Below are 27,664 nucleotides of genomic sequence, written 5' to 3'. Positions count from 1 at the left end.
AAGAGAAAATCATATAGAGAAGTGAGTCCATCCAAGTAGAAAGAGTAGCAAGGCCATGAAACACACTGACCAAGTAAATTCTTCATATTTCAACTATCCCATAGCAAACCAGGTTCTATAATAAAATGAATGGGGATAGCACATTCCTGATATGAGGACTAATAACTGTAGGCTTTTAGACATAATCACCCAATGATCCTTGCAAGCAATTATAACATCAGTGTAAAAGTTTGGGGAGACATCTGAGGAGTAATCCTGTTTAACCACTTCATTTTACTTTGAAGAAATGGAAGCCCAAAGCAGTTAGGTGATTTCTTTTGTCACATAACAAGCATCAATGCTGGCATCAGAACCTGGATATATATTCAAATGCACTTTTAGATGCTACTGGGTGATCATCCAGGCACTGGATTTTGTTTTTAATGTTAAGGTAATATTTATTATCATCAGAGAAATTTTGTTTTTTGAAATAGGGTCTCACTCTGTCACTCAAGCTGGATTGCAGGGGTATAAATATGGCTCACTGCAGCCTTGACCTCCTGGGCTCAAGCAATCCTCCTCCCTTAGCCCTCCAAGTAGCTGGAACTACAGGAACATGCCACTATGCCTGGCTAATTTGCTTAATTACTTACTTACTTATGTATGTACATATTATTTGTAAAGATGGAGTCTCGCCGTGTTGCCTAGCTTGGCCTTGAACTACTGAGCTCAAGCGATCAGCCCATCTTGGCCTCCCAAAGTGCTGGGATTACAGGCTCGTCAGTGAAAATTTTGAACATATAGAAGTATCAAATAAAATAATGAAAATTATCTGAAGGCTCATCACTATAGCATTGTTGTGATAGATCCTTCTTGTATTTGTTTATTTGTATTGCTAACACACTTTTAAACTTTTTTTTCTATTGTAAATATACTTTTTTGTATTGTGGTTTATTATGTTAATTTATCTAAAGTATTTCTCTCCATGATTACATGACTGTAAAATACCAAAGAACTATATATGCTGTATTTTATATCACTATTTCCATAATGTTGGACCTTTTCTGTTCATAAATGAAAATTTCCTGAATAATTCTCTTCAGAAAATGCTTTGTATAAAAAGATAATATTCTTAGAGCAATTTCCCAAAATAATAACTGCTGGATTTGAGGGTATAAGTGTTTTTGAAAATTTTAATACATGTTGCCAAAAAGCTCGCTGGTGTTTTTTATTAATGTCTTTGTTGTTGTCATATCCTCTCAGAAATAAAATTGTTAATAAATTTCCCTTTGACTTTAGGACTCTCACCATTTTGAGAACGTTAACTGTCAGCAATAAACCATGAATATCCAAAAACTATTTTCTTAAATAAGCGGGCTTGCTCAAGGGAGCATCAAACTCACTGAGCATTTAGGCTAAATCCTACAGCTATGACACAGCAGGAGACCCTCTTCCTATGAACAAAAAGAAGCAATATATGTTTATGATATGATGGCAAGGACTGTCCTGTAAGACTTTGTTATTAATTACAGAGAGACTATTCATGGGCTGGTGAATTTCCCAGGTTGCATAATCACATTCCGCTCAAGGCTCAGAATCATTTAAAGTTTCTATTTTTGGTTTGTCCTTGTTGTTGGTTTTGTTGTTGTTGTTGTTGTTGTTGTTGTTTTTGAGACAGAATCTCACTCTGTCGCCCATGCTAAAGACTGCAACCTCCACCTCCCAGATTCAAGCGATTCTCTTGCTTCAGCCTCCTGAGTAGCTGGGACTACAGGCACACACCGCCACACCCAGCTAATTTTTGTATTTTTAGTAGAGACGGGGTTTCACCATGTTGGCCAGGCTGGTCTGGAACTCCTGGCCTCAAGTGATCCACCCACCTCGGCCTCCCAAAGTGCTGGGATTACAGATGTGAGCCGCTGTGCCTGGCCGCAGGTGAATTTCCATGCTTCATAAATCATGACAGACCTTATTCTTGCTTAGATTACCATTTTACCTGTGATAAGGCTTTTGATAAAAAAGAAAATAAAATAAGAAATAAAAAGGTAAAATCCCCAAGATTCTAGAATTTTATAGCTGGAAATGACATAGATATCCATGAGTTCTGGTTTAATGACAGTATTTAATAAAAAAAAAAAAACCACGGTCTGGGAAGATTCAGATATAATGGTTGTACAAGTAATGCAACCTGTTAGTGACAGAACCCCTTCAGAAAGAACATCTCATACATTTTCTAAGTGAAAAATGAAATGAGCGCTCACATTTTTTTTGCAGTATGAGCTACAGGAGCATTAACATCTCTGTGTTCATAAACTCTGGGATTTGGATAAGGACTTTAATTTTGTTCTGTGTCATCACTAGATTAGAGCTGGGGTAGTGCTGTGACTATGTGAAAGAGTGCTGGATTGGGATTCTGCAACCTGGATGCAGTCCTGATCTAGGAGCGAGATACTTAAAATCCCTATCCTCAGTTTCCTAATCTAGAAAACAGTTCTGTGTTAATGACATCATGGTGGGGTGGGGGGGTGGGGATAAGTTAAATTAGGGAATATATGTGAAAATAATGTAAAAAAACACCAGACATTATTTGAATGTAAAGAATTCTAAGTTTGGCCAGGCGTGGTGGCTCAAGCCTGTAATCCCAGGACTTTGGGGGGCCGAGGCGGGCAGATCACGAGGTCAGGAGATTGAGGCCATCCTGGCCAATATGGTGCAACTCCGTCTCTACTAAAAATACAAAAAAAAAATTAGCCGGGCTTGGTGGCAGGCACCTGTAATCCCAGCTACTCGGGAGGCTGAGGCAGGAGAATCGCTTGAACCTGGGAGTCGGAGGTTGCAGTGAGCCAAGATCGCCGCCGCACTCCAGCTTGGTGACAGAATGAGATCCCGCCTCAAAAAAAAAAAAAAGAAAAAAAAAAAGAATTCTAAGTGTTTTTTTCTGTTTTTTTTTTTGGTGAAGATGGTCTTGCTTTGTTACCCAGGCTAGAGTACAGTGATGCAATCATAGCTTACTGTAGCCTTGACCTCCTGGGCTCAAGCGATCCTCGCACCTCAGCCTCCTGAGTAGCTGGGACTACAGGCATGTGCCACCAGACTAGGCTAATATTTTATTTTTTAGAGAGATGAGGTCTCACTATGTTGCCCTGGCTGGTCTCGAACTCCTGGCTCAAGTGATCCTCCCATCTCAGCCTCCCAAAGTGCTGGGGTTACAGGCATAAGCCACCACACCCAGTCAGGATTCTAAGTATTAATATAATTTTCCCCATTCATAATTTAGCATCAGGCCAGGTGGATTTAAAGCTACACTGGCTAGTATAAAAAAGTCAAGAGATAACAAGTGTTGGTGAGAGTGTAGAATAAAGGGAACCCTTGTCCACTTTCAGAGGGAATGCAAATTATTATAGCCATTATGGAAAACAGTATAAAAGTTTCCCTCCCAAATTAAAAATTCTGCTACCATATGACCCAGCAATCCCTCTTCTGGGTATGCCCAAAGGAAATGAAATAAACACCTCATGGAGATATCTGCACTCTTACGTTCATTGCAGCATTATTCACAATAGCCAAGATATGAAAACAACCTAAGAATCCATTAACAGATGAACTGGTAAATAAATTGTGGTATAGATACACAATGGAATAATTATCCAACCTAAAAAGGAGATTCTAGCATTTGCAACAACATGAATGAACCTGCTAAGTGAACTATAAGCCAGACACAGAAACAAAACTACTGCATGATCTTACTTATATGTAGAATCTTTAAAAAAAAAAATCAAATACATAGAAATAGAGAGTAGAATGGTGGTTACCAGGGGCAGGGAGAGGAGAAAATGGAAAGTAGATGAGAGGGAACAAACTTGTAATCATGTAGAATCTGTATGTCTAGGCCGGGTATGGTGGCTCACTCCTGTAATCTCAGAACTTTGGGAGGCCAAGGTAGGCGGATCACCTGAGACCAGGAGTTTGAGACCAGCCTGGCCAACATGGTGAAACCCTGTCTCTACCAAAAATATAAAAGTTAGCCGGGCATGGTGATGCATGCCTGTAATCCCAGCTACTCGGCAGGCTGAGGCAGGAGAATCACTTGAACCCAGGAGGCAGAAGTTGTAGTGAGCCGAGATTGCACCACTGAACTCCAGCCTGAGTGACAAGACTGAAACTCTGTCTCAAAAAAAAAAAAAAAAAAAAGACTCAGTGTGTCTAGAGATCTAATGTACAACAGAAAGATTATAGTAAATAATATTGTATTCTATATTCAAAATCTGCAGAATAAGTAGATTTTATGTGCTCTTACACACAAAAATATTAACTATGGAAAGTGATAAATATGTTAAATTGCTTGTTTATAGTATTTATTTCACAATGGATATGTATATTAAAATATCATGTTCTAGGAATGTAATTCTCTGCAAACCTAGCTGCTGAAACTTCCTGCTGTAACCTGAAATCACTTTTATCTAATAGCAGCTAAGACAGCCACTGTGAGTCTAAGATTAGTTTTACCCATTGCGCTGTTGTCACTCGCCAATCAGAGGTTGCCACTCCCCAAAACTTTACTAGCGCCAGTGAAATTTCTTTCAGGACAAGACATTTCTCCTTTTTGTAAAACCTCCAACCTTCTCTTTGTTCTTCTGACATACAGAAAACTATCAGGTCTGTGTATATGCCCTGTATTGCAACTCTTATCTCCCCAATAAAAAGGTAAATTTAGAGATTCATCTCTATATTTTGTTTGACTTTACACCAGAAGAAAGAAATACTAAAAATCCAGGGCAAGGAAACAGGGTGCCAAACAGAGTTTTGCTTCCTCTACTAGATTTTTGGGAACTTAGCATCTAAAACTTTTCGAGTTCAAGCTTCTTATGTTATGAAGAAGAAACTGAAGCCTAGAGAGGTAAACTGTGGTTTCATTTAGTTATTAGATATCTAAGGCTATTCTATTTGAACTATTTGGTGGTTTAGAAGAATAGGTAATTTTATAATAGTTGGTTAGATTATTAAGTGGTGGAAGGGCACAGGAGGTTTTCAGTCTCAATTAAGGGAAAACTAAATAGTTCCAGGATATCTTCTCTGAGGATTTCTTTTTTTTTTTTTTTTTTTTGGAGACAGAGTCTCACTCTTGTCGCCCAGGCTGGAGTGCAATGGCGTGATCTCGAGTCATTTCAACTTCCGCCTCCTAGGTTCAAGCAATTCTCCCGCCTCCCAAATAGCTGGGATTACAGGCGCCCGCCACCACACCCAGCTAATTTTGTATTTTTAGTAGAGACGGGGTTTTTCCATGTTGGCAAAGCTGGTCTCGAACTCCTGGCTTCAAGTGATCCACCCACCTCGGCCTCCCAAAGTGCTGGGATTACAGGCATGAGCCACTGCGCCCAGCCATCTTTGAGGTTTTCTATTGAATACAACTCACTAACAAGCTTTTTCCTTACAGACAACAGCTATAGTAGTATAATGGGCAGTTTTAGAAGGCACTTATTTTATTTCCTTCATAGACTGTGATTGAGATGAGATCCAGAAGATATTACGGTTTCTTTGCAAACCAGTCTTTCATAATATAGAAATTTCTTTTTTATACCTAAACTTTTTTAAAAAGGATTTTTTTCTTTTTAAGAAAAGGTTTTTAGTACTATTGAATCATGAGACAAGCTGAGCCCATTGGAAGAGTAGGAGCCAGAATTGTTGAGAAAGTTCTATTTTACTGAGAATAGAGAAAAAATAGAAAAGACCACTGAACATTTTAGGGTAAATGACAGAGCCCCATATTCAAAATCTCAGTAACTTGCATCCCACATAATTTTATACATATATATGTTTCTCACTTTTTAGATCTATGAAAATTACAGTCCTATAGGATATATAGTCTTAACATCTAGACATAGTCTTTTGTGTTGTCTATGCTGGTGTGTGTTTTTCCTCTGTGGATAGAATGAGTGGTTGGCTTTTCTTTATTTCTCAAATAAGTCTTAAAGTAGAGGCAAAAGACAAAAAAAAAAAAAAAAAAAGAGCAGTAAAATAGGATATATTTTGTATTCGCATGAAGAAGGGAGAAATAGATAACTCTCACTTTTTGCTGTATTGTGCTCTTGGAAATTGTTTGAAAGCAGAACCAGTGAAAAACAAGTTGTTGTTGTCTGGGTTTTTTCCAAGCCTTCAGTTGCCTGCTTTTGCTCATAGGCTGGCAAAGTAAAATGCTGACTGAGTTTATAAATGGATCTATAGAAACTGATGAATCAGGTCCTGAAACCGAAAGATGAGTGGATGTGACTAGCAAAAAGTGAAATAGAGGTGATTTCCAAGCATCAAATGTTCGAAGTTGAAAGGCATTTGGGTTTATTTATGTTTGCTCTCAAATTGTAAACTCTGACAGGTACTTAAGAGCCTTTCTCAGAAAATGGTTTTAACAGGTCGTGTACAGTCAGTCTTAATGCTTACAGCCTAGAACTGAAGATGACCTAGCACCTTTTAAGTTAAATGCCTAGTTACTTTCATCTATGAAGGCTCTGTAAGAAATGAAGTAGTTATATACAGATATACAGTCCACAAAGTGTCATTAATTAGCACACACAAGAAGCTGGACATATTGTCTGACTCACTTTAGATGGTGTCTTCTAACAATTTTCATTCATTCACTCTTATATTTATTAAGTAACATCTGTGTGCCAAACCCTCTTCTAAGGCCTGGAATTACTGCCGTGAACAAACAGATAAAGTTCTTCTCTGATGGAGCTTGCTTTCTATTTCAGGGGCAGGAGGGGCAGGAAACAGACAAAACACATATCAGTAAAATATCAGGCAGTGGTAAGTGTTCTGCACAACATTAACATAAGGTGTTGTGAAGTTCAATGACTGCTACCAACACCAGCCTGAGGTGAGAGAAGGCCTCTATGAGAGTGTGGTATTTAATTTGAGATCTGACTGGACAAGATATCAGTCTTTTGCAGATCTGAGGAAAAAGTGTTCCAGCTATATGAAATAGCAATTGCAAAGGCCCTAAGGCCTGTAGGTTGGAGGAACAGCAATAACTGCAGTCCAGTGATTGTGAGGTATAATAGACAATGGGAAAGTGACAGGAAATAAGATCAAATAGGGGCCAGGACAGGGAGTTTCATTTTATTCTAAATGAAGTAAAGAGCCAATAGAGAGTTTAAACAGGGAGCAACAAGATCTAATTCATGTTTTCTTCTTTTTTTTTTTTTTAAATTAGAAATGGGGTCTCACTATGTTGCCCAGGCTGGTCTTGAACTCCCGGCAATCCTCCCACCTCAGCCTCCTGGAGTAGCTGGGATTACTAGTGTGAGCCACCACACTTGGCTAAATCATACATCAAAGAGATCATTCTGGCTGTTTTAAGGAGAATTCGTTGGAAAAGGCAAATGTAAAATAAAAAAAAAAGGGGCTTAAAAACTACCGCTAAACTATGCAAGAGAGTATAATAGCTTAGACTAAGGAGAAGAAGTAAAGATAGGAAAAACTGAAAGGATTCCAGGGATACTTGGTATTAGAGTTTATAGGATGTCGGGATCAGAAGACAGTGAGGCAAAGAAGGGAATAACTACCAGATAACCGGCTCAAATAATTGGGTAGATAGCAGTGGTGTTTATTGAGATGGGCAAGACCAGAAGAGCTGGTTGGGGAAAAGCCTGAAGTTTTGTTCTGATGATGTTCAATTGGAGATGGCTACTGGACAGCCATATGCAGAAGTCAGTTGGACCTACGAGTCTGGAGTTTGGGGAGACACAGACGAGAACTAGAGTGTTAGGTGTCATCAGTATATGTATGGTATTTAAAACCATTTGAGTGAATGTAATAAATGAAGAGAATACTCCCAGGGATGCTTGGCATTTGAAAGTTAAACAGAGGAGAAAGAGTGAAGGACAATAAGAATGAGCAGCCAGTGAGATACAAAGCCAGGAGGAAGATTTACTAAAAATTCATAGTTTTGCCTACTGTAAGATCTGGTGATCCTCTCCTCCCCTTTAGCTGTATTTGGGGAAACAAATAAGCAAACACAAATTCCAGAATAATTGTAAGCCTCTTGGTAATGCTAATTATCTGAATTAGCTGAACCTCACAAATAACATTTATTTGTTTCACATAGATAACTGCTGGGAGAAGGGAGAGGGAGCAGTGATGTTAGGAAATGATTTCATCTGCAATAAAAGCATAAAGAGGTATGATATCTACACATGATGAAAATATCATGTCAAAATTCATAAAGCAAAACCTATAGGAAATAAAAGAAAAAATGGCAGAAATATGTTTGTTGTGGTAGACTTTAGTTCTCCTCTCTCAGCCCATGACTGATTTATTGCCTTTGGAAATGTGAAACAATCAGGATAAAGTCTCTGGTTAATTTCTTCTTATAGCTCTTTGATCCATGCTTTGAGAATGAAAAGGTAAAGCTACATAAGGCTAGAGAAAAATGGCCAGAACACGGATCAGCATATTAAAATACTTTCATTTATTTATTTTATTCTTATTGTCTATATTTAAGCTGTACAACATGAAGTTTTGATATGGATATACAAGTTCATAGTTAAGTGATTACTATAGATCCAATGTGCTTTTAAAGTGCTCTACATGAGGCCAGGCACGGTGGCTCATGCCTGTAATCCCAACACTTTGGGAGGCTGAGGTGGGTGGATCACGAGGTCAAGAGATCGAGACCATCCTGGCCAAAATAGTGAAACCCCATCTCTACTAAAAATACAAAAATTCGCTGGACATAGTAGCACGTGCCTGTAGTCCCAGCTATTTGGGAGGCTGAGACAGGAGAATCGCTTGAATTTGGGAGGCAGGGTTTGCAGGGAGCGAAGATCGCACCACTGCACTCCAGCCTGGTGACAGAGTGAGACTCCATCTCAAAAAAAAAAAAAAAAAAAAAAGTTGCCTTATGTGCTGAAGACCAAAACCTTCTATGGAGAACAGGCATCTGAATAATTTGCTTCTATCACATTAGGTAACTATAAGCATGTATATGTATGCACTAACTAGAAACTCCATCTTCCTGGTAACTATGCCTTGTTTTGTTATGATAAAACACAACAAAACAAACAAAAACTTCCCCCAAAAAAGTCCTCTTGAAATTTAATGAAGCCTCTTACTTTGAATACCAAGTCTTGGTAACAGAGAGATTTGGGCCAATTGTCATGTAAATGACATAGAGGAACACTTCAGTTCAAAAGAAAAGATTAAAGTAGAAACATTTTCTTTTTGCTGGTCATTGCTAAGAGGAATCATATTAAACTTTAAAAACACTGAATACATAGGGATTTCTATTTCCTTTTATATTACAAGGGAGTTCTCCATTCTAGTTCCTATTGTTTGAATTGGAGAAAAAAATCAGTGACGGGGTGGAAATATTTGCTTTCTACAAGAATGCAAAAACAGGAGTGCTCTAGGAAAGGAACCAACTACAAATGTGAAAGCACTTTACAGAAAAGAATCAGGCCGTACTTGACTGGACAACATCCTTCATGTGGACTGGGATCATGTGTTTTGCTTATTGTATGTGGAACAGTATCTGACAAAGTAGATGTTCTATAAGTGGCACCAGAATGAACAAATGAATGCAACTACCATGCAGGCTGAACTGTGATAGATTTCAGTTGAAGAGAGGGACAAACTTGTAAGAGGAGATATAATTTATTTTTCTTTCTTTTTTTTTTTTTTTTTTTTTGAGACAGTCTCACTCCGTCACTTAGGCTGGAGTACAATGGCACAATCTCATCTCACTGCGACCTCTGCCTCCAGGGTTCAAGTGATTCTCCTGCCTCAACCTCTTGAGTAGCTGGGATTACAAGCGTCCACCACCACGCCCAGCTAATTTTTGTATTTTTAGTAGAGATGGGGTTTCACCATGTTGGCCAGGCTGGTCTCGAACTCCTGATCTCAGGTGATCCACCCTCCTCGGCCTCCCAAAGTGCTGGAATTATAGACGTGAGTCCGCGCCCGGCCAGGAGATCTAATTTCTTTCAGTGTCAAGTAACAATTAGGATGTACAGTTGACCCTTGAACAACATGGACGTTGCGGGGGTCCAACCACCCATGAAAATCTGCATATACCTTTTGACTCCCCCAGAATTTGGCTGTTAATAACCTACTGTTGACTAGAAGCCTTACCAGCAGCATAAATAGTTGATAATGCATAATTTGGTGTTATATGTAGTCTATACTGTATTCTTACAGTAAAGTAAGCTAGATAAAGGAAACTTATTGAGAAAATCATAAGGAAGAGAAAAGATATTTACTAATAATTAAGTGGAAGTGAATCCCCATAAAGGTCTTTACCCTGGTCATCTTCAGATTGTGTAGGGTATGGAGGAGGGCTTGGTCTTCCTCTCTCATGGGTGGCAGAGGTGGGAGAAAATCCATGTATAGGTGGACCAAAACTTTTCAAATCTGTGTTGTTCAAGGGTCAACTGTCTACTTGTCTCAGGTCCTTTTTAAAAACAAGATCACATTGCTTGTGAAAGAAAGAGAACAGGAGCAAACAGGAGTGCTAATTATCAAGACCATAGGTCAGAAAATACTGTGAGATTTTTGTGAAAAGGAAGGGTGTAAAATGTACTGTTTTTCACTTAAAGAATTTGTTTTCTTGTTATGAAGATGAAAATTCATGCGTACATGGGAAATAATTCTAAAATTAAATAACATGGGTCTATGAATAAAAGGTTGTTTGAACAGTTTTTCCTCTAAGGGCTGACAGCCAATGAAACAATTAGTAAAAAGAACAGCATTAGTCATAAATAGATTTCCCTCAGGAGACCAAGTGGGTAGATCACTTGAAATCAGGAGTTCCAGACCATCGTGGCCACCATGGTGAAAACCTGTCTCTGCTAAAAATACAAAAAAATTAGCTGGGTGTGGTGGTGTGTACCTGTAGTCCCAGCTACTCCGAGGCTGAGGCGTGAGAATTGCTTGAACTGGGATGGAGGTTGCAGTGAGCTGAGATCATTCCACTGCACTCCAGCTTGGGTGACAGAGAGAGACTGTCTCAAATTAAATAGATAAATAGGTTTCCCTATTCTGTAGTGATGTGATCTCTCAAGAGGTTTAAAAAAAACATGTTGCAATCCTGTTGATTGAGTTCCTCAGCTCTGATTATCATTCTCATTGGATCATTAACCTAATTGGTATCTAAATCAAGGAAAACTATTCAGTGATTGCTTCTTGATTTTTTAAAAATATTTTGACTGGTGAATGCAACAACTTATTTATCTTGTGTCTTAAGCTGTGCCTGCTATACTGTTGTTTTGATTCAACTTGGAAATATAATTTACTAATAAAAACACTGAATTAGCAGTAATGGGTCAAATTGGGCTGTGATGAAATTCACAGAACTCAGAAAATCAAGGGATCATCAGGGATTTGATTCCATGAAAGATAATTTGGAATTACTCTATCGTAACTTCAGACATAGAGAAGCTCTTGATATAGTACAAATCCTTTATTTATAGGTATAAATAGTGTGGTTTAGTATTGAATGTGCACTGTTTGGCAGGTGTTATGCTGGTAGGATCACGTATGGTACCTCATTTCATTCCCACAGAAAACTGGGATTCATAAAGCAAAGTGATGTTCCTCTGGCTAATGATGCTATATAGGTAGGCTAAGTCAGGAGCTGAATTTGTTTTTCTGCTTTCTAATACAGTAATGGTTGCTTAACGATGGGGATACCATCTGAGAAATGTGTCAGTAGGCAATTTCATCACTGAATGTACTTACATGAACCAAGATGGTACAGCCTACTACACACCTTGGCTATGTGGTATAACCTATCGTTCCTAGGCTACAAACCTGTACAGCAACTCACTGTACTGAGCACTAGAGAACTGTAATACAAGGATAAGTATTTATACATCTAAACTTATCTAAACATAGAAAATGTACATTACAAAATACAGAATAAAAGATAAAAAAATGGTACACATGCGTGAGGCCCTTCCCATGAGCTTGCAGGACTAGATTGCTCTGGGTGAGTCAGTGAGTGAGTGGTGAGTGAATGCGAAGGCCTAGACCATTAATGTGCATTACTGTCGATGGTCTAAACACTGCACACTTGGCTACACTAAATTGATAACAAAAATATTTCTTCAATACTAAAATTAACCTTAGCTGGCCAGGCACGGTGGCTCATGCCTGTAATCTCAGCACTTTGGGAGGCCAAGGTAGGAGGATCATTTGAATCCAGAAGTTTGAGAGCAGCCTCCAAAAAAAAAAGAGGGATGGGAAGAAAGAAGAGGACTGGGCACAGAGTAAGATCTAGGCCAATGTCAATTCTTTTTCTTACTAAAATTGAGACATTTGACAAGTTTTTAATTTGGTTTTCTTCTTTCTGAAGTAAAGACCTATCTCATAGGGTTTCATCAAATAATACATGTCAAGAAAGAAAAACCTCAAAACAGTAAAGGCCATACATGAGTGGTTCTCAATCCTATTATACCGTTTTTAGAAAAGTTTCTAAGGCATCTTAAATATCTTGAAATGAAATCATAGCTGCTAATAATTTTTCTACAAAGATGATTTTAAATAATCAAAATACTACCTGTCACATAAAAGAGAAAGAAAGGAAAATAATTGGTAATACACAATAAAATACAGATCCAGAATTCCTCCACAATTCTGAAATCCAAATGCCTCAGAAATCCAAAAACATTTCACAACTTACTCAGCAGCAATCCTGATATAGGCACACACGAAACTGTTGGGGCCTTTATTTTTCCTGAGATATTTTTCAAGGCAGGATATGCTTTATGCATCAGAAATTAAACTTTTACCCAGGCAATTCAATATACAGGCTATCTTCTTAGAGAAAACTAAAATTTGTAAAGCCTCACCACGGAAAAGATTGAGGTGGATTACATTCAATGTTTGTTTTGAAGAGCACAGGGAGTTTCTCTGCACCACAGGCTGATGTACACGGATGGAAAGGCTGGGCTTGCCTGAGCTGCAGCTGACTGGGGATGGGTTGCAAGGGGGCAGCTGGATCCTAGCAGGGTTAAAAGGAACCTGGTTTCTTCAGTTATTATAAATGTTTTAGGTCGGTGTTATTTGTTTCAGGAGTTGAGTATCAACAACGATGCTCGAAATCACAAATAATTGCTGTGGAAGGACCGTCTGTTGCCTAAAATTTAACCAAACATTTTATTGCAGAAAAGCCTCTGAGCCATATGGTCCTACCCACCTCCTGAAAGACATTTATAGTTCACTCTTTCCTATAAACAGTTTAAAGTAACCACGATAAACATTCTGGAGAAAAGCTAAACTTGCATTTGCTCTTCTCCTGTTGATTATTTGCGATAATAAGAAAATGTTTACACATGCGGAGGTGAAGTTTATGTGGGAGGCCCTAATGCATACACCCCTTATACGGTGATTTACTTCTTGTTTATGTTGAGAATCAGAAGTAAAGAACATGATTTTCTGAACTGACACATCATTTCAATAGCTCCTGTGTATGAGGCTCTGATACGTAGATTGTCAATAAGACATTAATTTCATACAGAACATGTTAAGGAGCAAGATATATGTTGTCTCAGTTTTTTTTTCTTCCAATGTTGACCAAAATTTTTTTCCTAAGACAAAAGTGTCATGGAAAATATCTTTCCAGAAGCATTTTAAATTTTCAGAGAAAGACCTAGAACTTGGGAAACCAAAGTCATGGCAAGGTTTAAATGAGTTACAGGTTCAGAATCTGGTTCCAAATGTCTGGAAGTCAGTACATACACAAATTAACATAATTTTGTTAGTACTTCTTGGGATTTTCTACTTAATGAGAGTAGACATCAATGGAGAGTGGCATTCTAAAATGAAAAAATAGCTTATATTTTATGCAGAACCTGACCTACTGGCCTCTTTGTCTCAAAAAAAGATCGCTATGGGAATGATGTCTATTTGTAGTAAATGTCTTATTAAAGGGAAATTAGACAGAATTGATAGCTAAAAGGTATTTAAATATTGTATCAGAGAAAACACTTTCATATTTCTTATTCTTACATAGTTCGAACAGTCTAAGCAAAATATTGAACATGGTTCAGAGATAGATACCGTAAAATTTTGGACTCACAGTAGAAATTTACACGTTAGAATATTACCCTCTATACTTCTGTTTTTGCATCAGATCTATCTTTTGAAACATGTAATGGCTCATAGTTGCCAAGAGAATGAACTCAAAGCTTCTTAGTATAGCATGCAAAGGTTTTTACAATTAAGCCCCAATTTATCTTTCTAGGATTAGCTATTTCTCACTTATTCTAGCCTCTAGCCTATGTGCTCTAGACTTCAGTGGTTTCTGTACTTTTTGCTATCCTTTGGCCAAGAAATTCCCTTCCATGCCTCTGTCCCTTTATTTATACTGTCTTCTCATCTTGGAATGTCCTTCCTCTTTTTTTATTTCATAAAATACAACTTAAGGCCCAACTCAAATGTCACCTCCTCCATAAAGCCTCTCCAACTCAAAGTCAGTCCAAAACACTCCCTCTTTAGTTCACGTCACAACTGTAGCACCAAGCAAAGCCCACTTTTTATTACCAGTCCATTCCATATGTGTTATCCCTTCAGCTAGATGGGAAGGAGGGCTCTGAATTTGGGCTTCCATTTCCTTTCTCATTGCCCTGTTTTGCCAGGAGGCAATAGTGCAAAGCAGTGCATCCAGGTTCCTAGGTAGAAATGAGTGGAGCCTATGTCATGGTTACTAGGGCAGGAGGGAGGATAACAAGGGCTGGGCAAAAAGAATCATGTTATCAAGCAATCAGATGGCTCTGATGGTGAGATTGAAAGAGAGAGTTAGAAAAGAGATTTCTGCTGCAAAGTCAAACAGAAATTCAAATGTCCACTCCCATATTATTTCCCACAATGTTCCACTTTTGGGAAGTTTGAGAAAAATTATAATTATTATCAATATATAAAATAGTACTAAGAGATACCATAGTTTGAAAGGCCAAAGATCTGTATATCTGTATATTCTTTCCTGGTTTTTTTGTTTTTTTTTTCAGTCCTCCATTTTTGTTAAAAGGTAGTTGAGGGCAACTCCCTGAGAGAAGACTTTCCAAATTTTTCTTCAAATGGTTCTGGGAAGCTTCCTCTCTCCTTCTCTTGCCAACTGACTTCTCTTTAACTCAGAACACACAGGCCTGAGATAAGTGAACAAAAAAGCACTGCAACCATCCCATCCTTGCCACCATCTCTTTCCTGGCTCATAGCTTAAAACAAAGGTTTAAAAGACTCTTCTATGCTCTTCATTGAATTCTGTCTTCATTCTTTTATTATTGAATAACTTCTAGGCCAGATGCAGTGGTTCACGTCTATAATCTCAGCATTTTGGAAGGTGGAAGCAGGAGGATCATTTGAGCCTAGGAGTTCGAGACCAGCCTGGGCAACATGGTGAAACTCCATGTCTACAAAAAATACAAAAAAAAAAAAAAGCCAGGTGTGGTGGCATGCACCTGTAGTCCAAGCTATTTGGGAGGCTGACATGGGAGGATTGTTTGAGCCTGGGGGTTAAGGCTGCAGTAAGCTGTAATTGCATCACTGCACTCCAGCCTGGGTGACAGAGTGAGACCCTGTCTCAATTTTTTTTTTCTTTTTTAGAAATGAGATCTCACTGTGTCACCCAGGCTAGAGTGCACTGGCTATTCACAGACACAACCATTGTGAACTGCAGCCTGGAACTCTTGGCCTCGAGCAATGGTCTCACCTCAGCCTCCCTAGTAGCTGGAACTACAGATGCTGCTACCCCACCTGGATTTTATTTAATTCTTTATCAACCTGCACTCACAGGGTTGTGGTGTAAATTAAAGGAGATGAAATATGTAAAATAATCTAGCATAATGTCCACTTAAAGTGCTCAATAAAATTATTCTATTCCTGCTTAGTCCCCTCAAGGCCTGAAGATTCTATCTTTGCTCTATCATAGTCACCTGCCCACCAGGTTGCCAGGTTTCCTATAGATATTATCATATCTAAAATTCAATCACAGTTCAGTTACTTTGGCTCCAATGATCTCTTCTCTTGCCAGCCCATTCCCATCCCGGAACTTTATGTGCCAGCCATTTTGAAATGCCTGCCAATCCCCAAATATCCTGTGCTCTGCCATAAATCTTCACGATTGCATAGGTTGTATCTGATGCACTGGCTCCCTCTTCCCTTTCATGAATGGCATGTTTCTTCTCATACTTTAAGATTTAGCTGAATATATGCATGGTGTGTAGGAAGTTAATAGATGAATTTTTAAAAAATAAACAACAAAAAAGATTTAGCTGAAACATCCTTACTTTCTAATACTAGTATATCCAAATATGTATTGCCACAGTATATTTCCACTCTTTGCTTTCATGTTTCTTCTGTTAGACTGTGAATTTTAGCACATAGCTTATTCATCTTTGATGGTGCCTAGTGCATTGCCTGGCATATAACGGGTACTCAATGAATAAATGAATGAATGAATTTTCCTATGCTCAGGTCCAACAAAGTACATTGTAAATGATTATATTGTTTTTAAATCTCAAGCCTTACACCTGAAATAAATGGAGCAACAGCAATTTTGGAGTTAAGTTTTTTTGTTGTTGTTTTTGTTCTTTTCTTTTTTTAGGCTGGAGAGACAACCACAGTCCCCACTAAGCTTGATGTACTTCAGTTCTATCAACAACTGATTTCACTTAGGATAATTTTATTTATTAGTTTATTTATATATTATCATTATTTTTTGAGACAAGATCTTGCTCTGTTGCCCAGGCTAGAGTATGGTGGCACACTCACATCTCATTGCAGCCCTAACCTCCTAGGCTCAAGTGATCCTCCCATCTCAGCCTCCTGAGCATCTGGGACTGCAGGCATGCACCACCATGCCCAGCTAATTCTTGTATTTTTTTGTAGAGATGGAGTTTCACCATGTTGCCTAGGCTGGTCTCAAACTCCTGGGCTCAAGCAATTTTCCCACCTCAGCCTCTCAAAGTGTTGGGATTAGAGGCGTGAGCCATCATGCCTGGCTGATGGCTTTGGACAATTTTAAACACCGCTTTCCTCCATACTCTTTTTTCAACTTGTTATTCAGAGACTCACCTCCCAATCCTCCTCACATCCTTCCTAAACACACACACACACACACATGCACACACACACACTTCAGAGGATTTTCTCAAGATAATTCAACATGATGATGACCTTTAAGAAGAAGCCAGAGTAGAGTAAACAATGAGCACTTTGAAGAAACATTTTGTTGTCAGCTTATATTTGGGCCGAGGGCAGTGGCAGGGGGGACCCCCGCGGGAGTCAGGAGGTGCCGAGGAACCTCTACCATAAAAGCTACAACCCACCTCCCTCCCATTGTTTACACAGAAAAAAAATAGCTAATTGACGTAGGATGTGGGTGAGCTTGGTTTTCATCTCAATCCTGTTTTGCCTCATCTTGCGGTTACCTTAGGAGCACATCAGGGCCAACCATTTCCAGTGCTTTAGGGGGTAAAAAGAAATAAAATAAAACAACTCAAAGACTTTGGATCCTCCTCCCAGACTCGGGCCAGCTAAAAGAGCAATTCCAATCCCCAGGAGCTATGATTAAGTAAAAATTATGAAAATGTCAAATTCAAGATCTTGAGAGATTGCACTAATTTAAGCCCTCGATATTTTACTCCTATTGATAAAATAACCTGGTTAGAAATCCTCCTGGCACCACAATCTCTAGCAAATAGCATTAAACATTAGTCATTGGCAAAAGAAGTCTTGAGTAGGGAATTTTCCCGTCCTTTTGGTGGTTTACGCTGTTTTCCGTCCATGTGGGTACATCTACGTCAGTTGGTGATAAAAATAAACGCATTTACTTAGCTTAGATTTAGGTGATATTAAAAGTAACAATGATTTAACAATTGCTTCTATGGTGTTGCATATAATATTTTGTTCATGTTAAAATTTAGTGGAGACTCAAACTGAAGTGAACATATATAACTAAGCTAGCTTAGGAAAGCCAGAGTAATATACTCTGATGAAATACCTAAACTTTAAAATAATGTTCTACTAAAGTTAATGATTACCTATAAAAATTTCAACCCTGAAGATTCACACTTTGGAAAAAGTTATCATAAGGAGTTATAGTAAGAAAGTCATCCTTCCTTTTACCATGCAATCCATTATAGGACAACTGTTGCTTTACATATTTTTTTTTTTTGTTTTTTGACACAGGGTCTGGCTTTGTCGCCCAAGCCAGGGTGCAGCCTTGACCTCCCTGGTTCAAGCGATCGTCCCACCTCAGCCCTCCATGTAGCTGGAACTACAGGGAGGCACCACCATGCTCGGCTAATTTTAAAAAATATTTTTTGTAGAGATGGGGGTCTCACTACATTGCCTATGCTGGTCTCAAACTCTTGGGCTGAAGCGATCCTCTCTCCTCAACTTCCTAAAGTGCTGGGATTAGAGGTGGGAGCCACTGTGCCCACGTTTTTTTCAGTTTCCTTTAAGCAACAATTAAAAATTGCTGACTAAGAGAATATAATAGAATCAAACATGTCTCTTGCTATTCTAGTACACTGATGTCCCAAGATTATCAATTTCCTCTTTGTGTAACTACATATGATGTAAATGTTTCCCACGGTGATTAGCTTCATTGTAATTTTGCAGAAGCGTTTCAGATGGACTTGCTATACCATTTCCATTGAAAAACCAAGAGAAGGATGAGACAACCTTATAAAAAGTATTTTAGGGTCGGGCAAGGTGGCTTATGCCTGTAATCCCAGCACTTTGGGAGGCCGATGCGGGTGGATCACGAGGTCAGGAATTCAAGACCAGCCTGGCCAACATAGTGAAGCCCCATCTCTACTAAAAATACAAAAAAAAAATTAGCCGAGTGTGGTGGTGGGCGCCTGTAATCCCAGCTATGTGGGAGGCTGAGGCAAGGAGAATCATTTGAAGCTGGGAGGTGGAGGTTGCAGTGAGCTGAGATTGCGCCACTGCACTCCAGCCTGCGCAACAGTGCAAGACTCTGTCTCAAAATAAATAAATAAATAAAAAGTATTTTAGTTTTCTGAACGCTAAATGTCCTTGGGTATGAATTAAGAAAAACTTACCATATTTTTCCCCATGGCTATTTTACTGAATAGTGCTGAGGTTTATATTGTCTGACCTTCCTTCCTGACCCTAACCTTCTCCCAGGAGTGTGGAGAAGCTTTGCATGGAAATGAGAATCCTCTTAAGCCTTTTATTCAATTTTCTCCTCAAGACTTTAGTAACCCAGGAAGAAATACAAATAAGATATTCAAGAGGGTGACCCCAAAGTTTTGATCTGCATTGCTGCTGCCAATATAAACACTCCTTCTGTCTACAGGAAATCAATCTTCCTTTTTTTTGTTTTGTTTTTGAGACATTCTCACTCTGTCGCCCAGGTTGGGGTGCAGCGGCACAATCTTGGCTCAGTGCAATCTCCACCACTCTGGTTCAAGCAATTATTGTGCCTTAGCCTCCTGAGTAGCTGGGATTACAGGCACGCACCACCACGCCCAGCTAATTTTTGTATTTTTTGTAGAGACAGGGTTTCACCATATTGGCCAGGCTGGTCTCAAACTCCTGGTCTCAAGTGATCTTCCCGCCTTGGCCTCCCAAAGTGCTGGGATTACAAGCATGAGCCATCATGCCCAGTCAGGAAATTAGTCTTTCTATAAACTCTTATACCTCCCAGAAGATGCCCCTTCTGAATCTATGCAAATCCACAAGCATAATGAAAAAAGAAGTAAATCACTCGGCTGCTTCTGAATATGCATCATACCCATGTTAGGAAAACAGAGACAGGTTCTTGTGACACAAAGCTGCAGTTGAATGAAATGCCATTTCAGATCGGATTCGGTCTGTGGCAATTCTGATTTCAAGGTTTTGTGTGACACCAATAGTGCTCTATATGTGTTATGAGCTCCAGAGATAGTTGTTAAAGCTGCTTAAAATAAACTGAGGTTTAGTCCAGAATTTAACAAATTAGTCCATTTATTTGAGATTTTGTTTCCTTTCAAGCCCTTATTCTGGGGATATAAAAATGAAAATATTTGCCTTGTTAACCATATAGAAGGAAAACTGCTAGTACCAAAGACCAAAGCAGTCTTCTCAGCAAACGTCCCCACCCCACAGCCTCTTCTCATGTACAACAAAGCCTATTCTTCTCTCCTGTCTAGTGATCTTCAGGTGCTTAGAGCCAAATTTTAGACAATTAGTAATCCATACGAAACACCCTCACTTCTGATAAATCCTGGGGTGGTTTGTGAATATCAATTATGCCTTCCTTACTTAATCTTAATGTATGACAATTCTGGCTGTCATAAGAAGATAAAAATGAACCTCAGCTATTCTAAATAGGTAAGGAATGAATTAAAGAAAAGAGAAGAGAGAAGTGAGAGAAGTCAGTTGGCCAGTATCATTGTTGTTTGTTTTTTTGGTTAATGTCCATTTTGAATCAGGGCTAATATTTAGGCCTTGAACAGCACATTCACAGCCCATGTCACCCAGAAGGTGAAATAAGCAGTGAGGCAAATCACATGGTTCAATAATCTCAAGAAATGAAGAAATGTACCAGCAGGATTCTTACGGGAAATTCACTTGTGGACAGATGGTGTGCTTACCACCAGCCACACTTGTCTTTGACTATTATAGTCAGCTCTCCATATCCATGGGTTCTGCATCCGTGGATTCAACCAACCATGGATAAAAAGATATTTGGAAAAAAAATAAAACTAATGTACATTTAAAAATACAGTATAACAATACTTTCTATAGCATTTATATAACTCTAGGTATTATAAGTACTCTAGAGATGATTTAAAGTATTCAGGAGGATATACAAGGCTGTGTAAAAATACTATGCCATTTTATAAGAAAGACATGAGCATCTGTGGATTTTGGTATCTGCAAGGGGTCCTGGGACCAATCTGTCATGGATACAGAAGAACAACTATAGTATGTCGCCCTCAGGTGATGATCAATCTTGGTATCGCCTTTTGCAAAATATCCCATAATGGCTACTTTCTTCCCCAAATTCTCTGTGAATCATCACTACGTGTAAGAGCAGCAGCTAGAAAATACTGTTTTGTTTGATCTCGCTCTGGAGAAAAATCAATCACAGACATTTAAAGCTATCGAGGCTCTTTGAAGTGATTCAGTCCCATCTCTTCCTCTAAAGGTAAGATGGGCAAGACTCAAAGGGGCAAAATGACATTTTCCAAGGTGGCCTCATTTGTTAGACCTGCTCTTCTTTATTGCTGGATTTGTATTCGTCAAAGGCAACTCTTCTACTTTTGACAAAATTGTGAGACTTCCCAGGAAAGAATGCTGTTCCTCATTGTGGCATTGAGGAATGGACAGAAAAACATAATTAAAATGTCTGGGATTACCAAAATATGGGTTCTCCCTTTGGGAAATGCCTGAGTCCTATCATAATCCACTAACAAGTCAACTGCTTTAATGATTTAGTTCATGTTACCTTGGCTCTTCTACAAAGTAGAAAAATAGGTGATTAAAACATGTTTCATCCATTCAGAATTGCATGCAAGTAAAATGATGCATATATGGGAAACATAAGAAAATGATATTGGGCTGGACACGGTGGCTCACGCCTATAATCCCAGCACTTTGGGTGGTTGCAGCGGGAGGACTGTTTGAGCCCAGGAGTTTGAGACTAGCCTAGGCAACAAAGTCTCTACAAAAAACAAAACAAACAAAAAAAACACCCAAAACAAAAAACTACAATTAACTGCACATGGAGGGGCACACCTGTAGTCCCAGCTGCTTGAGAGGCTGAGGTGGGAGGATCCCTTGAGCCCAGGAATTTGAGATGGCAGTGAAATATGATAGGGCCACTGCCCTTCTGCCTGGGTGACAAAGTGAGACCCTATCTCAAAAAAAGAAAGAAAAAAGAAAGAAAGAAAGAAAGAGAAAGAAGAAAGAAAGAAAGAGGGAAAGAGGGAGGAAGGGAGGGAAGAGAGAGAGAGAAAGAAAGAAAGAAAAAGAAAGGAAGAAAGGAAGGAAAAGAAAGAAAGGAAAAAGGAAGGAAGGAAAAAGGAAGGAAGGGAAGGGAGGAAATTGTATTGTATACCTTAATCTTCAGACACTATCAAAGCATTGTGCCATGATATTGATCCAAGACAAGAACACACAGTTCACAGTGTCAGAAAATCACTAGGATTTTTCTAAAGCCATACTTTTTTTTTCTCACTTTAAGAAACTCCATAATAGAAATGCATTCTAGAAAAGCATGATTTTCTAGTAAATGCAAGACATTTATATAAACAAAAAATAATCATAAATGCTTCTATCTAGGAAGGCTTGGTAAATAATATGTAGATTGCTAGTTCCTGTTGTAGGAGAAAAATGTACATCAGCTCACAGAACAATTAAGAACACTTACTAGGAGTTTGTGTTCGTAAGGACACTTCTGGTACAAAATGGAAAACTTTGTAATATCTGCCCTTCCATTGTTTCCCCAGACATCTGGAACCATGGCTGTCCTTCTGCCTTAGCTGCCACTTGTCCTAGCATCCTTCCATGTTCAAGCTCTCTGAGTCTATTTCTTAATCAGATTCACCTTGCTGCATCTTTTTGCACGTCAAAATCCACTTATTTCTCTCTACTGTTTCTTTACTTACGCTTCTAGTCCTTTGCCCGTTGTCATCAGAGGAAGTATATTACTAAGTTTACCACTTGCCTGGAATGAAAGATGTGAATGACCTGATAAATGCTCAGCCAAGGTTTATGAAGAGGCAAAAGACAAATGGAAAGGCTCAGACATTTAACATAAAGACAGACACCAAGGCTGGGTGTGGTGGCTCATGCCTATAATGCCAGCACTTTAGGAAGCCAAGGTGAGAGAACTGCTTGAGACCAGGAAGTTCGAGAGTTTGATACCAGCCTGGGAAATCCTATCTCTACAAAAATGAAATTAAGAAAAAATTAGCTGGGCACGGTGGCATCCACTTGTAGTCCTAGCTACTTGGGAGGCTAGGATGGAAGGATGGCTTGAGCCCAGAGGGTCAAGGTTGCAATGCAATGAGTTATAATCACATCATTTCACTCCAGCCCGGGTGATAGAGCAAGACCCTGACTCAAAAAAAAAAAAAAAAAAAAAAAAAAGACATACTTTCTAAGATACTCATAGTTGTTGTATCCAACACTTCTTCCTTGGGTAGTTATTAAACTTCACAGAATACAAAGACTCACTTTTTCCCAAGTTTGGAATCCATCACCTACCTTGATTAGACTAGTTTAAGCTCAGCTTGACAGTACTCTGAAAAACAGTTGATTCAATGGAGGCTGCTTTTAATGGCATGTCCTCAATACATCTATTTCTAAATCTTTATTTTTTCTTAGTCAAGCGTATGCTATATAGAGTTCACTATTTGTGGTACACGGTGAACTAAGACTTTTGGCCCAATCATAGGCTTTATGAAATGGCATCAAAGAGCATCTGAAAATTTTTAAAAAGGGAAAACAACTGGAGTTTCGAATATCTCAGAAGCCACTTGGTTTTCTCTTTCAAGCCTTTCTTTCCAGGGACTTCCATTGTTCCGCGCCCTGAGTGAAGTGTTTCACCTTTTCCCTGTAGTGGAAATAAGCAACAACAGAGCTGCTTTGTGAACCAGAAAGTCATGAAGCCTTTCCAAATGAGGAGGATGTGAGAAGTGCCAAAGAGCCAGAGGGGCCAGGCAGAAGAAGAATGGGCCTGACTTCCTTTAGCTCATAATGAAGGTAATTCTTTGAGTCCAGGCTCAGGTAAACCTGCAGAAGGAAGACAGTCTTTGAATCTAAGCAGAAGAGGGTCAGTGTTTAGGTGGAGAAAAGCAAACACTCTCCTCCCTCTGGACAGCTACATCTGCCTATGTTGCACCAGATGTGTAGCAGCTGTGTGTTCTCCCAGATGATAGTCAGATGGAAATGATGAAGAAAGAAATCACCTTCTGTATGCTTCAGGAATAGAAAACAGGATTAATCCTTATCTGCATGACACTTTAGTGAGATAAAATCTTTTTGATCACTATTTTGAATGGAAAAAAATAACTATCATTTATGAAGCACTGACCTTATACCAATCACTAACCTAGGAGCTTTAAATATGCTTTATTTTGAATTCTCACATCAATTCTGTGATACGGTTAAGATATTTTCTCACATTTATGAGAAAATCGAGTACCGGAGTTGAAGGTCAGAAACTGGTAAAATCTAGTCTAGAACTCAAGGTCACTAATGTCTTTTCCTTGATGTTCAGCCTTGGCACCCACCGTTAGCATTACATTTCTAATTTATTGTTGAAAAACCAGGTTGAGTTTTTGAATGGCCTCTGTTGAGACTCCAAAGTAAAGCTTCTCTTTGAGATCTTTGAAGAGTCTTGAAAGCAGAGAAATTGTCTAGATATGTTTTAATTTTTAAAATTATTATTATTATTATTTTAAAGACAGCATCTCACTATGTCTCCCGGACTGGAGTGCAGTGGTGCGATCATAGCTCACTGCAGCCTCAAACTCCTGGGGTTGAGGGTTCCTTTTGCCTCAACCTTCAGAGTAGTTAGGACTACAGGCATGCACCACCACACCTGGTGGCTAATTTTTGGAAGTTTTGGAGACAGGGTCTCACCATGTTGCCTAGGCTGCAAACTCTCTGCATATTGACATCAAAGAGTGACAGGAAGGCTTGCACGTTCCCAGGTATATAAAATAATTGACTCATAGAGCTCAGTCTGTGCTTCCAGCAGCTTGGATGGTTGCTACCACGGAGATGGTACAAACAGCAAGCAGGCAGGATGAATGCCAGGACGTTTGCATCTGGTTGTTCATAGAAACATAACCTAAAGCATGTACCAACAAAAACTATCAGGGAAAGTGCCTAATTTCAAACCTATAACTATTTTCTTAATCTCTGAGCATGAGAACACTAAGATCTTTTCTCTTTATATATTTAATGCCAATATCTAAAACTGAAAAGCAAAGCTATTAACTAATAAAAGAATAAGTATACTGACAAAAATTTGCCAAATTTGCCTGAATTTAACTGTAATTAATGAGTGTGCTTTTCAGAATATGAGAAGAAAAGATCTTTTCTAATAAATACACAATTTTATGTCAAATTTTGTTCCTCAATTTTTTGCTTTGTGAAAACCTTCAATTTAAAACCAGCATAGCCGTGTTCAGGCAAGTCTGAACATACGTAATATCTTCATGTAATCTCAATGAAAGAAATACTCAGCCCTTCGTTTTAATTAATAATACCATATAATACAAAGATGGCATACATGTTGGTGAACTACTGCATTTCATCCTCTGTCTAGATGGTTCACTGAGTCACAGTCTTGATGAGTTTGTGACATCATAATTCATCACCATGGAAACAACTATAATGATGTGTTACCCTGTGGACACTTAGTCATCAATCAGTTTGATTGACGACTCTCTGCTATGTTCAGCTAAATCAAGTTCACTTACACCTTCACAAATTAAAAACTGCTCTCTGTAGTATATAGCATGATGACCAAAAATAATGACTGTTTAAAAAATATGATCAAATTAAGGACACAGAAATAATCATTCATAATCCTGCCATTATACAAATCACTTCTTGGCTGAGTGTACTGGCTCACACCTGTAATCCCAGCATTTTGGGAGGCCAAGGTGGGCAGATCGCTTGAGCCCAGGAGTTCAAGACCAGCTAGGGAAACAAAACATAGTGAGATTCCATATCTACCAAAAAGAAAAGAAAAGAAAATTAGCCGGGTGATATGGTTTGACTCTGTGCCCACATCCAAACCTCATCTAGAATTGTAGTCCCCACATGTCAGGGGAGGTGCCTAGTGGGAGATGACTGAATGATGGGGGTGGACTTCCCCCTTGCTATTCTCATGACAGTGAGTTCTCTCGAGATCTGATGGTTTAAAAGTGTGTGACAGTTCCCCTCTCACTCTCTCTCCTGCCACCTTGTAAGAGGTGTTTTGCTTCCCCTTTGTCTTCTGCAATGATTGTAAGTTTCCTGTGGCCTCCCCAGACAGGAGGAACTGTGAATCAATTTAACCTGCTTTCTTAATAAATTACCCCGGCTCAGGTAGTTATTTACAGCAATGTGAAAATAAACTAATATACCAGGTGTGGTGGGGTGCACCTGTGGTCCCAGCTACTGGAGGGGTTGAGGTGGGAGGATGAGGATTGCTTGAGCCCAGGAGATCAAGGCTGCAGTAAGCCATGATCACACCACTGTGCTCCAGCCTGGGCCATAGAGTGAGACCCTGCCTCAAAAAAAAAAAAAAAATCACTTATCTGATTTTTTAGTAGTTAATTATAATTTTTGCTCTAGGATAGATTTAATTTTTATATAATTATAAACTCAAGACATAATTTTAATATTATAAGCAGTTTCATATAGTGCTATTTAGCTAATATGACATTTTGTTAAATTCTGACGTATTTTGAAAATACCCAGTAATGTCCAAAGAAATAGCATCTGGTTTGCAAAACAGGGTTTGGGGAGCAAAGGTCGAGATTGTGACAGTGTTCTGACTGTGGCTTGTGAAGGGACATACAAGTTATTTTATTTTACTTCTTCAAGTTTCACGAGAGAAATTAAAGCCTTATCTTTCTTTTTCATCAAAAGGCAGTTAAGATTTAGAAAACAAGACTGTCATGATCTTCCTGGAATAAAACTGCCAAATAAAAATTTAGATGTAATCCAGTAAAATGTAAGTCCCTGAAGCAAAGAAATGACAAATTATGAGTTTTGTATCCTCATTCCTCAGTACAGAGTAAGTTTTTAACAAATGTTTATTTGAAGTAAATGTACAACTAAAGATTTGAGCAAAAAATAACTGTTAACTAATTTATAATTTAGGAATCTGTTCAAATTACTTTGTGATGTTTAAACTTACATGACATTAGTGGAGATGGATCTATGAATATGTAAAAATGATTTTACATTATCTAGGGCAAGTTTTTCTATCAAAAGACATTTAGGTATTTGGTTGCCAATTAATTATAAAAAGTTATTTTTATCAAAATTAAAAGCTTTTGCCTTGTGGAAAAAAACAGTAAAGAGAATTAAAAAGACAAGCTATGGACTGGGAGAAAATATTTGTAAATCACATATCCGACAAAGGACAGCTATCAAGAATATATAAAGAACTCTTAAAACTCAACAGTCAAAAAACAATCTAATTAGAAAATAGGCAACAGGAACAGAGAAACATTTCACTAAAGAAGATATACAGATGCAAATAAGCCTATGAAAAGATGTTCAACATCATTAGCCACTAAAGAAATGCAAAGTAAAACAAAAATGAGCTATCACTATGCACTGATCATAATGGCTAAAATAAAAAAAGTAACACCACTAAATGCTGGTGAAGATACAGAAAAACAATTGCTGTCACATTGCTGGTAGGAATATAAAATGGCACATCTAATTTTGGAAAATATTTTGTCAGTTTCTTAAAAACACTAAACATGCAATTACTATAAGATCTAGAAATCACACTCATTCCTAGGCATTTATCCCAGAGAAATGAAAATGTATGTTTACACCAAAATCTGTATATGAGTATTTATAACAGCTTTATTTATAATCTCCCCAAACTAGAAACAACCCAAGTATCTTTCAATGGGTAAATGGCTCAACATCCATAGCATGAAATACTATGCAGCAATAACAAAGAATGAACTACTAGTACACAACCAGCTAGATA

At 38.5% G+C, this 27,664-nt stretch overlaps 1 protein-coding gene and 1 long non-coding RNA gene across 2 annotated transcripts in view; both read right to left on the bottom strand.

Moving 5' to 3' along the window:
* The window catches only part of NRG1 (neuregulin 1), a 1,130,429-nt gene that overhangs the window by 307,092 nt on the left and 795,673 nt on the right, over positions 1-27,664 (bottom strand). The gene's annotated exons all lie outside the window — the stretch shown is intronic.
* Positions 23,288-25,267, bottom strand: LOC129042240 (uncharacterized). The gene is made up of 3 exons (XR_008504082.2): positions 25,232-25,267; positions 24,577-24,787; positions 23,288-23,545 (listed from the first exon to the last, which is right to left on the bottom strand). It is a non-coding gene; the product is annotated as an uncharacterized LOC129042240 (long non-coding RNA).

Source organism: Pongo pygmaeus, chromosome 7 (genome assembly GCF_028885625.2).
Source record: "Pongo pygmaeus isolate AG05252 chromosome 7, NHGRI_mPonPyg2-v2.0_pri, whole genome shotgun sequence".
NCBI lineage: Eukaryota > Metazoa > Chordata > Mammalia > Primates > Hominidae > Pongo > Pongo pygmaeus.
The sequence above is the reverse complement of the archived record's forward strand: the minus strand, read 5'-3'. Positions and strand labels throughout refer to the sequence as shown.